Raw genomic sequence first — 13,464 nt, forward strand, 5'->3', positions numbered from 1 at the left:
ACAGTGCCAGAGTTCCAGGTTCGATCCTGACCACAGGTGCTGTCTGTACAGAGTTTGTCCGTTCTTCCTGTGACTGCCTGGGGTTTCCCCGGTTAATTAGCTTGGTGTAAATGTACAATTGTCCCGAGTGAGCGTAGGATAGTGTTAATGTGCAGGGATTGCTGGTCACCGTGGACTCGGTGGGCCAAAGGGCCTGTTTCTACGTCGTATCTCGAAACTAAACTAACCTCAAAGGAATAAAGTCCTAATAAAGTTGTGTCTTTGAAAATAAATAAGCTAGTTAAAAGCTTCAGTAGAAACACAAATGAACCCATCAACATGTTGCAAGGGTCTACTTCTACCTGTGAATGAAACATAAACCAAAGAAATAGTTAGATCTCAAGCCGGGAGTTGAGCAGCCTAGTTGTTGTCTCTGCGTCAATGTCTGCCAGGCCCTGAGCTCCATTTGGTGGGTGGTAGAGCGGGCACCCAGAGATGACATGGTTGGCTGTCTGTTGTTCTGCTCCGCATTCACAGGCTGGGCTCTGGCGGAGTCTCCATCTCCACATGCTGGCACTGAAACGCACAGGGTATAATGTAATAAGAATTGCAGGGGTATAATGTAAAAAGGATCCATTCACATTATTGGTGAGAACGTGAATTGTCTTTTTGAACTATCCTTGCAGAGATTCGCTGTGAAAAGTCATGACAGTACCCCTTTGCTTTATGCTAGGTCTTTAGGATTGCTATCAGCTTGTTTCTTCTTTCTGACAGAAGGGCCTGTTTCCGTGCTGTATCTAAGCTAAACTAAACTTGTGGGTTTGTTGGCCTATTGACCTCTACTAATTGCTCCTACTAATTGCTTTATTTCACTGCACATCTCATATGCATATGTGACGAATAAACTTGACTTGACTTGGGATGTGGGGATCGAATTGAAAAAGTGGGATAATGTGGTGTAACTCTGCTCAGTCCGCCTAAACCTACCTGATCTCCTGGTTGCTCAACACTTTAACTCCCCCTCCCATTCCCACACTGACCTTTCTGTCCTGGGCCTCCTCCATTGTCAGAGTGAGGCCAGGCAAATTGGAGAAACAGCACATCCTATTTAGCTTGGACAGCTTACACCCCAGCGGTATGAACATTGACTTCTCTAACTTCAAATAGCCCTTGCTTTCCCTCTCTCTCCATTCCTCCCCCTCACAGTTCTCGGACCAGTCTAACAATGTATTATCTGAATGGTGGCCGATTAGGAAAAGGGGAGATGCAACGAGACCTGGGTGTCATGGTACACCAGTCATTGAAAGTAGGCATGCAGGTCCAGCAGGCAGTGAAGAAAGCAAATGGTATGTTAGCATTCATAGCAAAAGGATTTGAGTATAGGAGCAGGGAGGTTCTACTGCAGTTGTACAGGGTCTAGGTGAGACCACACCTGGAGTATTGCGTACAATTTTGGTCTCCTAATCTGAGGAAGGACATTCTAGCCATAGAGGGAGTACAGAGAAGGTTCACCAGACTGATTCCTGGGATGTCAGGACTTTCATATGAAGAAAGACTGGATAGACTCGGCTTGTACTCGCTAGAATTTAGAAGATTGAGGGGGGATCTTATAGAAACTTACAAAATTCTTAAGGGGTTGGACAGGCTAGATGCTGGAAGATTGTTCCCGATGTTGGGGAAGTCCAGAACAAGGGGTCACAGTTTAAGGATAAAGGGGAAATCTTTTAGGACTGAGATGAGAAAAACATTTTTCACACAGAGAGTGGTGAATCTCTGGAACTCTCTGCCACAGAATGTAGTTGAGGCCAGTTCATTGGCTATATTTAAGAGGGAGTTAGATGTGGCCCTTGTGGCTAAAGGGATCAGGGGGTATGGAGAGAAGGAAGGTGCAGGATACTGAGTTGGATGATCAGCCATGATCATATTGAATGACGGTGCAGGCTCGAAGGACCGAATGGCCTACTCCTGCACCTATTTTCTATGTTTCTATGGAGTCTATTCTACATTTTCCTTGAAATTCGTCTCTTTTGTTGTCTCACACCTTACCCTTCCTTATCTCTAGTCTCCCTCTCCCCTGACTCTCAGTCTGAAGAAGGGTCTCGACACGAAACGTCATCTCCCGAGATGCTGCCTGTCCCGCTGAGTTACTCCAGCACTTTGTGTCTATGAACGGGTGATCGATGGTTGGTGTGGACTCAGTGTGTCGAAGGGGCTATTTCCATGCTGTATCTTTCTATCAATATCCAAACTCTCCCTATCACTCAAGCCTGCATCTATAAAGGAGATCATATTACAACTACGGGCGACACGGCACGGTGGTGCAGCGGTAGAGTTGCTGCCTTATTGCACTTGCAGCGCCAGAGACCTGGGTTCGATCCCGACTATGAGTGCTGTCAGCACCCCTTCTTTGTATGTTCTCACCAGGTGACAGTGTAGGTTTTCTCCGAGATCTTCGGTTTCCTCCCACAGTCCAAAGATGTGCAGGTTTGTAGGTTAATTGGCTTGGTGTAAATGTAAATTGTCCCTAGTGTAGGATACTGTTAATGTGCGGGGATCGCTGGTCAGTGTGGACTCTGTGGGCTGAATGGCCTGTATCTCTAAACGAAACTGAACTAGTAGGCATCACATCTTTCAGGAGTAATGTAGTCGACAATCAATTTTGCCTCTTTATTTTCCCTCCTGTCCACCCACAAGCCATTTTGTCTTTTCCAGTCGGATAGAAGGCAGAGCTTGCCTTCACTTTTATGGAAATGCTTCCTGTTTTTATGGTAACATCTTTTCCATAGCAACCAGCCAGCATAAAGCGGGTTGTCACGGTGTTTTGGCCATGTTTGGCTTTGATCTGTGTGGTTAACAGTAAAGGGCTTAACAGTTGACACAATGAACTGCAGATGCTGGAATCTGCTGCAGCACACAAAGTGCTGGACTAACTTAGCGGGCAGGCTGCATACCTGGAGGACATGGATAGGTGATGTTTTAGGTCAGAACCCTCCATCAAATCACCCATATCTTCCCCCCACCCCCTATTCTCCCCTCCTCTCCCCCCCCCCCCCATCCAGTCCCCAGTCCCCACCCCACCCACCTCTTCCTCCCCCCTCTTCCCCCCCCCTCTTTCCCCCCCTCTTTCCCCCCCCCCTCTTCCTCCCCCCCTCTTCCTCCCCCCCTCTTCCTCCCCCCCTCTTCCCCCCCCTCTTCCCCCCCCTCTTCCCCCCCCCCCGTCCCCGTCCCCGCCTTCCACCCCCCCCCCCCATCTTCCGCACCCCCCCCCCTCCTCTCTCCCCCCGCCCTCAAAGGTAGTCCCGTGGAGCTCCCACAACTCAAATTAAAACAACTTCACTTTAATCCCAGCTTCTCGTCGGAGCATCTGGGTCTGTGCAGATTTAGACCGACAGACATTTCAAAGGGATCTTGGCAATGACCGTGTCTTTCTGGAATGCATACATGGGAAAATCTTTTTATTAAACAACGTTTCCTAGAATGATACCAGAGCCCATCAGGAGAACATGAACAAGCTTGGGGGAATGGAGTGGGATTAGTGCAACTGGGAGCTTGATGCTTGGCATCGACTCAATCGGCCGAATGACCTTTTCCACGTGTAGGAAGGAACTGCAAATGCTGATTTACACCGAAGATAGACATAAAATGCTGGAGTAACTCAGCGGGACAGGCAGAGAAGGAATGGGTGATGTTTTGGGTCGAGACCCTTCTTCACAGGTAAATTGCCGGTGGAAATCTTTCTTCCACTGAGCCGTTCAGGTAAACATTTCACACCAGGGTCTCCACATTCTCCCTAAAGTAGAGTGGCCAGAATGGCATGGAGGTGTGCACTTTGTGCTGGGCTTTGTTTCACTTGAGAGATTCTGGGAAGTTGAAGGAATGAAGCACAGGAATTTAATGAGGCCACGACAGAGCAAATGGTTGGTCTGAGAAAGCAATCTGGAATCAGGGCAACAAATGTAGGATTATTGGGGAAGGAATACGGGCGAATGTTTACATTGAGAATGTTTGGATTGCTTCTCATAGTTAAGGGGAAAGGTTTGGGTTATGGGAATGATGAGATTGCTCCAGCATGAGCTAGCATGGACTCGACGGGCCGAATGGCTGCCCTGTGCACTGTCACGGGTGCCTGGTGGACGGGTACATGGATAGATACGGTTTAGAGGGCTATGGGCCAAATGTGCGCAGGTGGGACTAGCGTAAATGGCATATCTTGGCCAGCTTGGAAACAGGCCCTTCGGCCCATCGAGTCCACGCCATCCCGTTCACACTCAGGGCAATTTACAGAACCCAATTAAGCTACAAACCTGTACGCCTTTGGTGTGTGGGAGAACGTGCAAACTCCGCACAGACAGCACCCGAGGTCAGGATCGAACCTGTGAGGCGCTGTGAGGCAGCAGCTCTACTAGCTGCTTTCCACACTGTACAACTCTATGACTCTGCTTCTATGAGAAGCATCTGCACATAACTACAAATGTTCTATGATGTTTTCGCTGAAAAGAGTTCAGAGAAGATTTATGGGGATGTTGCCAGGACCAGAGGGTCTGAGTTCTCGGGAGAGGTTGAGCAGGTTAGGACTTTATTCCTTGGAGCGCAGGTGGATGAGGGATGATCTTATACAGATGTACAAAATCATGAGAGGAATAGATCGGGTAGAATCTTTTATCCAGAGTAGGGGAATCGAGAACCAGAGGAGATAGATTGATAGGTTTAAGGTGAGGGGAAGAGATAATCTAATAGGAACCTGAGGGGAACATTTTTCACACAAAGGGTGGTGTGTGTATGGAACAAGGTGAGGAAGGAGGTAGTTGAGGCAGGGACTATCACAACGTTTAAAAGACATTTAGATAGTTACATGGATAGGATGGGTTTAGAGGGAAATTGACCAAACGCAGGCAGGTGGGACTAGTGTAGATGGGACATGTTGGCAGGTTGGGCCGAGGGGCCATTCTCCACGCTGTAAAACTCCATGATGAAGGGTATGTGCAGCAAGGCCTGGTCTCAGAACATCCACCGTATGAATACACCTCGCTCTCTTGGTACCTTTTCGTTTATCCCCACAGCCTGGTGGGAGGGAATTATTTTTAGCTCGGAGCCGCAGACGGCTGCCGAGATGCAGAGTGACGGCTCTGCAGTGTAGCACATGGCTTCAGCGACGGAAAGCTGCCGGCAGGTTGATGACATGAAAGGCTGCAGCCATGCGTCTGGCTTTCCCACCCCCCCCCCCCCCCCCACCTCCTCTCCCCCCCACATTCTCTTCCCCACCTCCTCTCCCCCCCCCACCTCCTCTCCCCCCCCCACCTTCTCTCCACCACCTCCTCTCCCCCACCTCCTCTCCCCCACCTCCTCTCCCCCACCTCTCTCCCCCACCTCCTCTCCCCCACCTCCTCTCCCCCACCTCCTCTCCCCCACCTCCTCTCCCCCACCTCCTCTCCCCCACCTCCTCTCCCCCACCTCCTCCCCCCCCCCCCCACCTCCTCTCCCCCCCTCACTTCCTCTCCCCAACCTCCTCCCTCCCCCCCACCTCCTCTCCCCCCCCCCACCTCCCCCCCCACCTCCTCTCCCCAACCGCCGCCCCCCCCCACCCTCCTCTCTCGCCCCACCTCCTCCCCCCCCACCTCCTCCCTCCCCCCCACCTCCTCTCCCCCCCCACCTCCTCTCCCCCCCCCCACCTCCTCTCCCCCCCCCCACCTCCTCTCCCCCCCCCCACCTCCTCTCCCCCCCCACCTCCTCGCCCCCCCCCCACCTCCTCTCCCCCCCCCCACCTCCTCCCCCCCCCCACCTCCTCTCCCCCCCACCTCCTCTCCCCCCCCACCTCCTCTCTCCCCCACCTCCTCCCCCCCCCCCCACCTCCTCTCCCCCCCCCACCTCCTCTCCCCCCCCCACCTCCTCTCTCCCCCACCTCCTCCCCCCCCACCTCCTCTTCCCCCCCCCCCCCTCCTCTTCCCCCCCCCCACCTCCTCTTCCCCCCCCCACCTCCTCTCCCCGCCACCTATTCCTTTTCTCCACTGATGCTGCCTGACCTGCTGACTTACTCCAGTCTTGATGCAGATCCTACATAGACACTTTGCCCTTGTTATGTCCTGAAAGAATTCAATCAAACTGATTTATTCATGGACTTCCCTTAACATCTGTGCTGATTAAGATGTGCTTTTCTAACGGTAGACTTTATAATATCCCTTAGAATTAATTCCAATCATTTGCCCATCACTTACGTTTAACTGTTGTGTTTAACATTTCCTCCAGTATAACAAAGAGGGTGGATAAAGGGGAACAAGTAGACCTAGTATATTTGGATTTTCAGGAGAAAATCAATGAGATGCCACACCAAATGTTAGTGAGAAAGGTGAAGAGTGAACAGATCAGGTTGTGATGGGTGGGGTATTGGCTCACTGACCCCAGAGATTCAAGCTAAATCTTCCTTGTGCCAGGTGTGCCCATTGTCTTCAGTTTTTCCATGATTCGAAGGCTTGAGCTATAGGGAGAGATTGGACAGGCTAGGACTTTATTCCTTAGAGCACAGGAGCCTAAGGGGTGATCTTATAGAGGTGTACATGAGGGGAATTGATAGGGTGAATGCACAGTCTCTTATCCCGAGTAGTTTAGTTTAGAGGTACTGCGCTGAATGAGGCCCTTCGACCCACCAAGTCTGCGTCAACCAGCGATCCCCGCACACTAACACTGTTCTACACACTAGGGACAATTTACTGAGCCAATGAACCGACAAACCTGTACGTCTTTGGAGTGCGGGAGGAAACCAGAGCTCCTGAAGCAGAAGGTACAAACTCGGTGCAGACAGCATCCTGTAGTCAGGATTGAACCCGGGTCTCTGGCGCTGCAAGGTAGCAACTTTACCACTGCACCAACGTGCACAACAAAAGTAGGGGAATCTAGAGTCAGAGAACCTGGGTTTTAGGTGAGAGGAGAAAGATTTAAGGGGTTTACACTCAACGCGTGGTGGGTGGATGAAACCCGACCTGAAACGTTGCCTGTCCATTCCCACCCCAGATGCTGCCTGACCTGCTGAGTTCCTCCAGCACATGGTGTTTTTCCAGAGACAATAGATCTAATGGCAATTCGGTCGGTAACCAGTGAGCAGGATAATTAACGGGAAACAGGAGGTGGTGTTTCACTGTTCAATCAGGAACACGCTGCCTCTCCGTCTGGTGGAAGGAGGCACGAAAATAGCCACAAAAGGGAATTAAATGGGAATAAGAGAACGTTAAAACTGTGGGAAAAGGGCAGGAGAGTGGGACTAATTAGATCACTGACTCAAAAGAGCTGGCATGTGCTTGATAGATGGGATACCCTTTTACAGTGCTGTATCATGCGAGGATTCTGTGATTATCTTTCAAGTGTTTTGTGTCTAATATTAAGTTTCTCAGTGTTTGTCTTCTTCCCGGCTGCTGTTTCCTCGCTAGAAAGAGTTGGAAGACGATTCGGAAAATATTGCTGTTTAGTTTGCTTGGAAACTGGCTGCAGGAGAGGCTTCCCAGCCCAGTGCAAGACATGGGTCTTGGGACTGAGTTACACGCATCTTGGCAGTATTCCTCATTCATCCCAACAACTATTTACTTTCATTATATAGGGCCGTACGTACACAGGTGGGACTGGCAAAGTATCCATATTGTGGCATGAGCAATCAATATTTGACATCAAACCACTTTGATCATTATCGGCGTGTTGGAAGATGCTGACATACTGAAGGTAGACACAAAATGCTGGAGTAACTCAGCGGGTCAGGCAGCATCTCTGGAGAGGAGGGATAGGTGACGTTTTGGTTCTTCAGACTGAAAGATAGAAGTGGGAAGGAGGGGAAACTGGAGTCGAGAAAAAAAATCAGGTTTCGCAGATAGACATATATCTGTACAGCAGAGAAACGGGCCCTTCGGCCCACCTAGTCCATACCGACCTAGTTGGCCTACAGTTGTACCTGACCAAATGTCTTTGAAATGGAGTTATTGTACCTGCCTCAACGATGTCCTCTGGGCAGGTCGTCACCTATATCGACCACTTTCTGTGAAAACGTTGCCCCTCAGGTTCCTATTAAATCTTTCTCCTCTCACCTTAAACCTAGAGTTCTTGATTTCTCATTGGAGATCACAGTGCAGACAGACTGTGCAGACAGAACTCGTCGTCCGTATTGAACCCGGGTGTAAGGCAGCAGCTCTACCGCATCATGGTCCGCACGGAATTGTGGGCTGAATGGCCTGTTACTGTGCTGTACTGTCCTATGCTCCAATAGCGGACAAAACAACCAGAGGAAGCTGGGACCATTTGCTTGCTGTTGTTTATGGGCTAGGAGCGATGACCTGGCGAGCTGGCAGTGTAATTATGTAGCATCTAAATACAGAGTGAATGCACCTGATGCCTGGTCATGTTTACAGAGCAGTGGAATACTCTGCAAACGTGTCTATCAGCGCAATATTCTTTTGTGCATTTGGTTCCTTCACAAGGTAGGATTAACAGTCAGCTATTCTGTGCACAAGGCCACATATACAGATGATGCAGTGGGAACTTTGAATTCATGTACGATGACAGGAGAAAGATTTAATAGGAACCTGAGGGGTAACTTTTTTACACTCAGGTGGATGTATACAATGAGCTGCCAGAGGAGATAGTTGAGGCAGGGACTATCGCAATGTTTAAGGGACATTTGGACAGGTACACCGATTTGGACAGGTTTAGAGGGATATGGGCCAAACGCAGGCAGGTGGGACTCATGTAGATGGGACTCTAGTGATATGGGCAAGTTGGGCGGAACAGACAGCACCCATCGTCAGATTGAACCCGGGTGTCTGACGCTGTAAGGCAGCAACTCCACCACTGCACCACCGTATAGCACTCCCAGCATGATTTTTTTCCTTTCATAGTTAATGCCTTGCACACAATCTGTTTTATTTTAACCACCTTGCAATGGCTTCCTACCCTTCACAATGTGTTTGTACGGGCATCATCTATACTTTAAAAAAGACATGCTGTCTTTCAATATGGATTACTTTTGCCGCATTTCTCCGCACAGGACTGTAGCTGCCGCACAGTTCACCCTTCTGTCAATCATCCGAAAGCCCACATCCGACTTTGTTAAGATTATACTGTTTGACATCTTCTGCTGAAGAGGGGTCCTGCCCTGAAATGTCACCTACCCATGTTCTTAGTTTAGACATACAGGCCCACCGGGTCTGCGCCGACCAGCGATCCCCCTACACACTAGGGACCCTGTACCACTTACAGAAGCCAATTAACCTACAAATGTGGACGTCTGTGGGAGGAAACCGGAGCACCCGGAGAAAACCCACGCAGGCCACGGGGAAAACATACAAACTCCGTACAGACAACACCTGTAGTCAGGATCGAACCCGGGTCTCTGGTGCTGTAAGGCAGCAGCTCTACCGCTGTACCACCGTGCCGCTCCAAATGGACAAAATGGCATAATGCTGCTCCAGTGATTTATGAAGCTGATAGCGGTGAAGAAGAGGATATCACCCTTTATCCTCTGTTTCATTAACACCTCCCCCACATTGTACGTTGCCAACTGCATATGTCAGAGCAGAATAGGGAAAGCATCTGACAGAGTTGGCAACACTTGGTGTTGGCTGTTGTGAAACGGGGAGTGGTTAACAATTTACATCCAATAAGACTTTGCCAGGAATATGATTCTCTTAAGCCTGTTTGTGTGTGGATTTGAGATTCCCTTTGCAGAATGTTCCAGTTTTACTCAGGACGAAATGTGGGCCTGTTATTAAAGTTATCGCTTCGATCTCTTGGCTTCAAGATAATCTGGAAAGCACACTACTTGAGTCGGTACCAGACCTGGGGAGGCCAGTAGCGGTGGGGTGTGGGGGGGGGGGGAGGGGAGGGGGGGGGAGTGGATTAAATCATCTTTGCTACATGATGCACCCATACTCTAATAGCTGGGCTTGATTTGAGAACAGCTCTGCCCAAGACTGCAAGAGATTACCGGGAGTTGTACAGGTAGCCCAGTCCATCAGACAGACAACACTCCCTGACATTGATTCCATCTACATAGATTCTAATGAAAGGCCTAGATAGAGTGAATGTGAAGAGGATGTTTCCACTAGTGGGAGATTCTAGGATTGGAGGGCACAGTCTCAGAATAAAAGGATGGACCTGTAGAAAGGAGATGAGGAGGAATTTCTTTCATTGGAGGGTGGTGAATCTGTGGAATTCATTGCTACAGATGGCTGTGGAGGCTGTCATTGGGTATTTTTTGAGTGGAGTTTGCCGTTTTCTTTGCTGCCGTGTGCTGGGGCAGCAGGGCGAAGGCCACCGACGCTAACAGGATCAAGCGTCATCAGGAAGGCTGGCTCCGTCCTTGGGGCGGAGTTGGATTCGCGGGAGGTGGTCTTGGAGTGGAGGATGCTCCTCAAACTGTGGAGCATCCTGGACAATACAGCTCACCCCCTCTATGACACACTGGTCAACCTGAGGAGCACCTTCAGCAACAGACTGGTTCCACCAACATGCAGGACAGAACACCACAGGAGATCCTTCTTCCCTGTGGCGATCGAATTGTATAACTCCTCACCCTTCTGTCGTGGGTTAGACCCCCCCCCCCCAATCTTTACACATTTACACATCCCCAATCATGGGCTTTCCACTCGTCACTTTAATTTCATGCTTCATGTATCTTGTGTTTATGACTGGTGACAGACCAATTTCCCTCCTGGGATAAGTAAAGTTCTATTGTATCAATAGATTCTTGATTAGTAAAGGGCCTGTCCCATGAGCATGCGACCTGCATGCGGCAAGCGCAACCAAACCGGAAGCAGGGGCCGCGCAGAGGTCGAGTGATCTCGTACGAGTTGACGTGAAGTTCGAGCGAAGTCCACGGGAAGTTCGCGCTAGGCGTACGCCCGTCAAGGCGGTGCGTACGGTGTCAATGTAGCTGCGGGCCGGCAGGCTGTTGCCGCGCGGAAATTTTGGACAGTGTCAGTTTTTCAGAGCCCCGCGCAATGTCGGGACCAGCTCCGCACAACTCACATCTTTCCCCTCTCACCTTAAACCTATGTCTTCAGGTTATTTCCCTACTCTGCGTAAAAGGCTCTGTGCATTTATCCGAGCTATTTCTTATTCATTTTACAGACGTAAAGCTGGCAACATGTGCAGGCAGGAACTGCAGACGCTGGTTAAAAACAACGATTGATACAAAAAGCTGGGGTACCTCAGCGGGTCAGGCAGCATCTTTGGAAAGGAATAGGTGATGTTTCAGGTCGAGACCCTTCTTCGGACTGAGTGTCAAGGAAAAGGGAAATGAGAGATATAGATTGTGATATAGAGGGATATAGAACAAATGAATGAAAGATATGCAAAAAAAGTATCGATGATCATGGAAAGGTGGAGCCCACAATGGTCCGTTGTTGGCTGTGGGCTCGGTTATAACGAGCCATACAGACTGAAACTCTACAGGACAACAGTGAAACTAGTACGACGACTAGGTTAGGGATGCGGCGGAGAGAGGGGGAGATACAAGGGTTACTTGAAGTTAGAGAAAGGGTCTGAAGAAGAGTTTTGACCCGAAACGTTACCTATTCCTTATCTCCAGAGATGCTGCCTGTCCCAATAAAGCAGGGAGACATTGCTCATCTGGCATTGTCTGTCATCGTTATGACTTGCTGAGCATGTCAGAGGCCGGTGAAGAGTCCACCACATTGTTGGGTCTCAAGCTGGGTGTTGGCCAGACCAGGGAAGGGTGGCAGATTCCATTTCCTGAGGAGAACATGGGTTTTTAACGACAGTCTGGTAACGTTACGACCGCTGATTCTGTTCATTTGAAGAACTCTGGCTTATTTCATTAACTATATTTGAATTCCTCAGCTGCCGTGGTGGGAGCGATGCCTGGAATGCTTCCTTAGGAAGTTTGTATGGGATGAGAGCTGGGATCGTAGTGTGAACTTTGACCTTTTGGTGACTCACAGCTTCCTGCATGGGCCTCTCTTGTGGCTAAAAGTGGTTACTAGTCAAGAGCCTGGGAGCTCATCGCTGTTGTGTTCAAAACCAGCAAATCCCAGAATTCCTCCTTTGGGAACTACATTCATCCCAGGGTTGAAATTCTTTGATGTTTTTTATGGTTCAGTACGAGGGTGCTTGTAAAAAAATGTATTAGTGTTTGTCAGGAAGCGGTATACCAAGAATAATAGGTTTAAGTTTATCAATGCGACATGTACAATAAAATGCTTTGTTTTGCAATGCTATCCAAATAGATCAGGTATACCAGCGTGGAAACTGGGGCCCTTCGGCCCATCGAGCCTGCACCAGCCGACACAGTGGTGTGGCACATTGGCGCAAGGGTAGAGTTGCTGCCTTACAGCGCCAGAGATCCAGGTTCAATCCTGACTCTGGGTGCTGTCTACGTGGAGTTTCTATGTTCTCTCTATGGCTGTGTGTAAGATGGAAATGCAGATGATGGTTTACACTGAAGATAGACACAAAATGCTGGAGTAACTCAGCGGGACAAGCAGCATCTCTGGAGAGAAGGAATAGGTGATGTTTTGGGTCGAGACCCTTCGACCCGAAACCTTACCCCTTCCTTCTCGCTGAGTTACTCCAGCGTGTTGTGTCCATCTTCAGTTTTGTAGGTTAATTGGTTTCTGTAAATTGTCCTTAGTGTATAGGACAGAACAAGTGTGAGCTGAAAGGCCTGTTTCCGCACTGTATCTCTAAAACCAAACAAAAACTGAAACACCCACTCACTTACACCAATCCTACCACAATATCTTTTCATTCATCCCGATACTCATCAATTACCCCCCCTCCCCCACACACACACACACACCGCCCTCCTCTCCCCCCGATTCTGTCTCACCCCAACACACCAGGCAATTTCTGCGGCCATTTAACCCAAGTTTAAACGAGATGTGCAGGGCAGGTTTTCTGTTGCGTTTGCACAAAGGCTTGGTGGGTGCCGGGAACAAGCTGCCAGGGGTGGGTGGTGGAGGCAGATACAATAGTGGAGGTGTTTGCAAGGCTTTTAGATAGTTTAACTTAGCATTGTGCATGGCACAAACATTGTGGGCCGAAGGGCCTGTTCCTGTGCTGTACGATGTTCTATCCTCTGTGTTCTACCAGCCTACACCTCCCTGTGATTGGGGAGGGGGGAGGGGTGGGGGAAACTGGAGCCCAAGGAGAAAATCCCACACTTACTTTGGACTTTAGAGATACAGCGCGGAAACAGACCCTTTGGCCCACCGAGTCCGTGCTGACCAGCGATCACCTTCCTCCCCCTCGTGTTCACCAGCACTATCCTACATACTAGGGACAATTTACAATTCTTTTTTTACCAAAGCCAATTAACCTACAAACCTGCACGTCTTTGGAGTGTGGGAGGAAACTGGAGCATCCGGAAGGAACCCACGCAGGTCACGGGGAAAACGTACAAACTCCATGCAGACAAAGACAATAGTCAGGATCGAACTCGGGCGTCTGGCAAGACAATAGGTCTTGTAAGGCAGCAACTCTAGCGCAGTG

At 49.7% G+C, this 13,464-nt stretch overlaps 1 protein-coding gene across 2 annotated transcripts in view; it reads left to right on the forward strand.

The window, feature by feature from the left end:
- gnal (G protein subunit alpha L) overlaps positions 1-13,464 on the forward strand; it is a 221,368-nt gene that overhangs the window by 97,227 nt on the left and 110,677 nt on the right. The window lies entirely within an intron of this gene.

This window comes from Amblyraja radiata, chromosome 4, assembly GCF_010909765.2.
Source record: "Amblyraja radiata isolate CabotCenter1 chromosome 4, sAmbRad1.1.pri, whole genome shotgun sequence".
Taxonomy (NCBI): Eukaryota; Metazoa; Chordata; class Chondrichthyes; order Rajiformes; family Rajidae; genus Amblyraja; species Amblyraja radiata.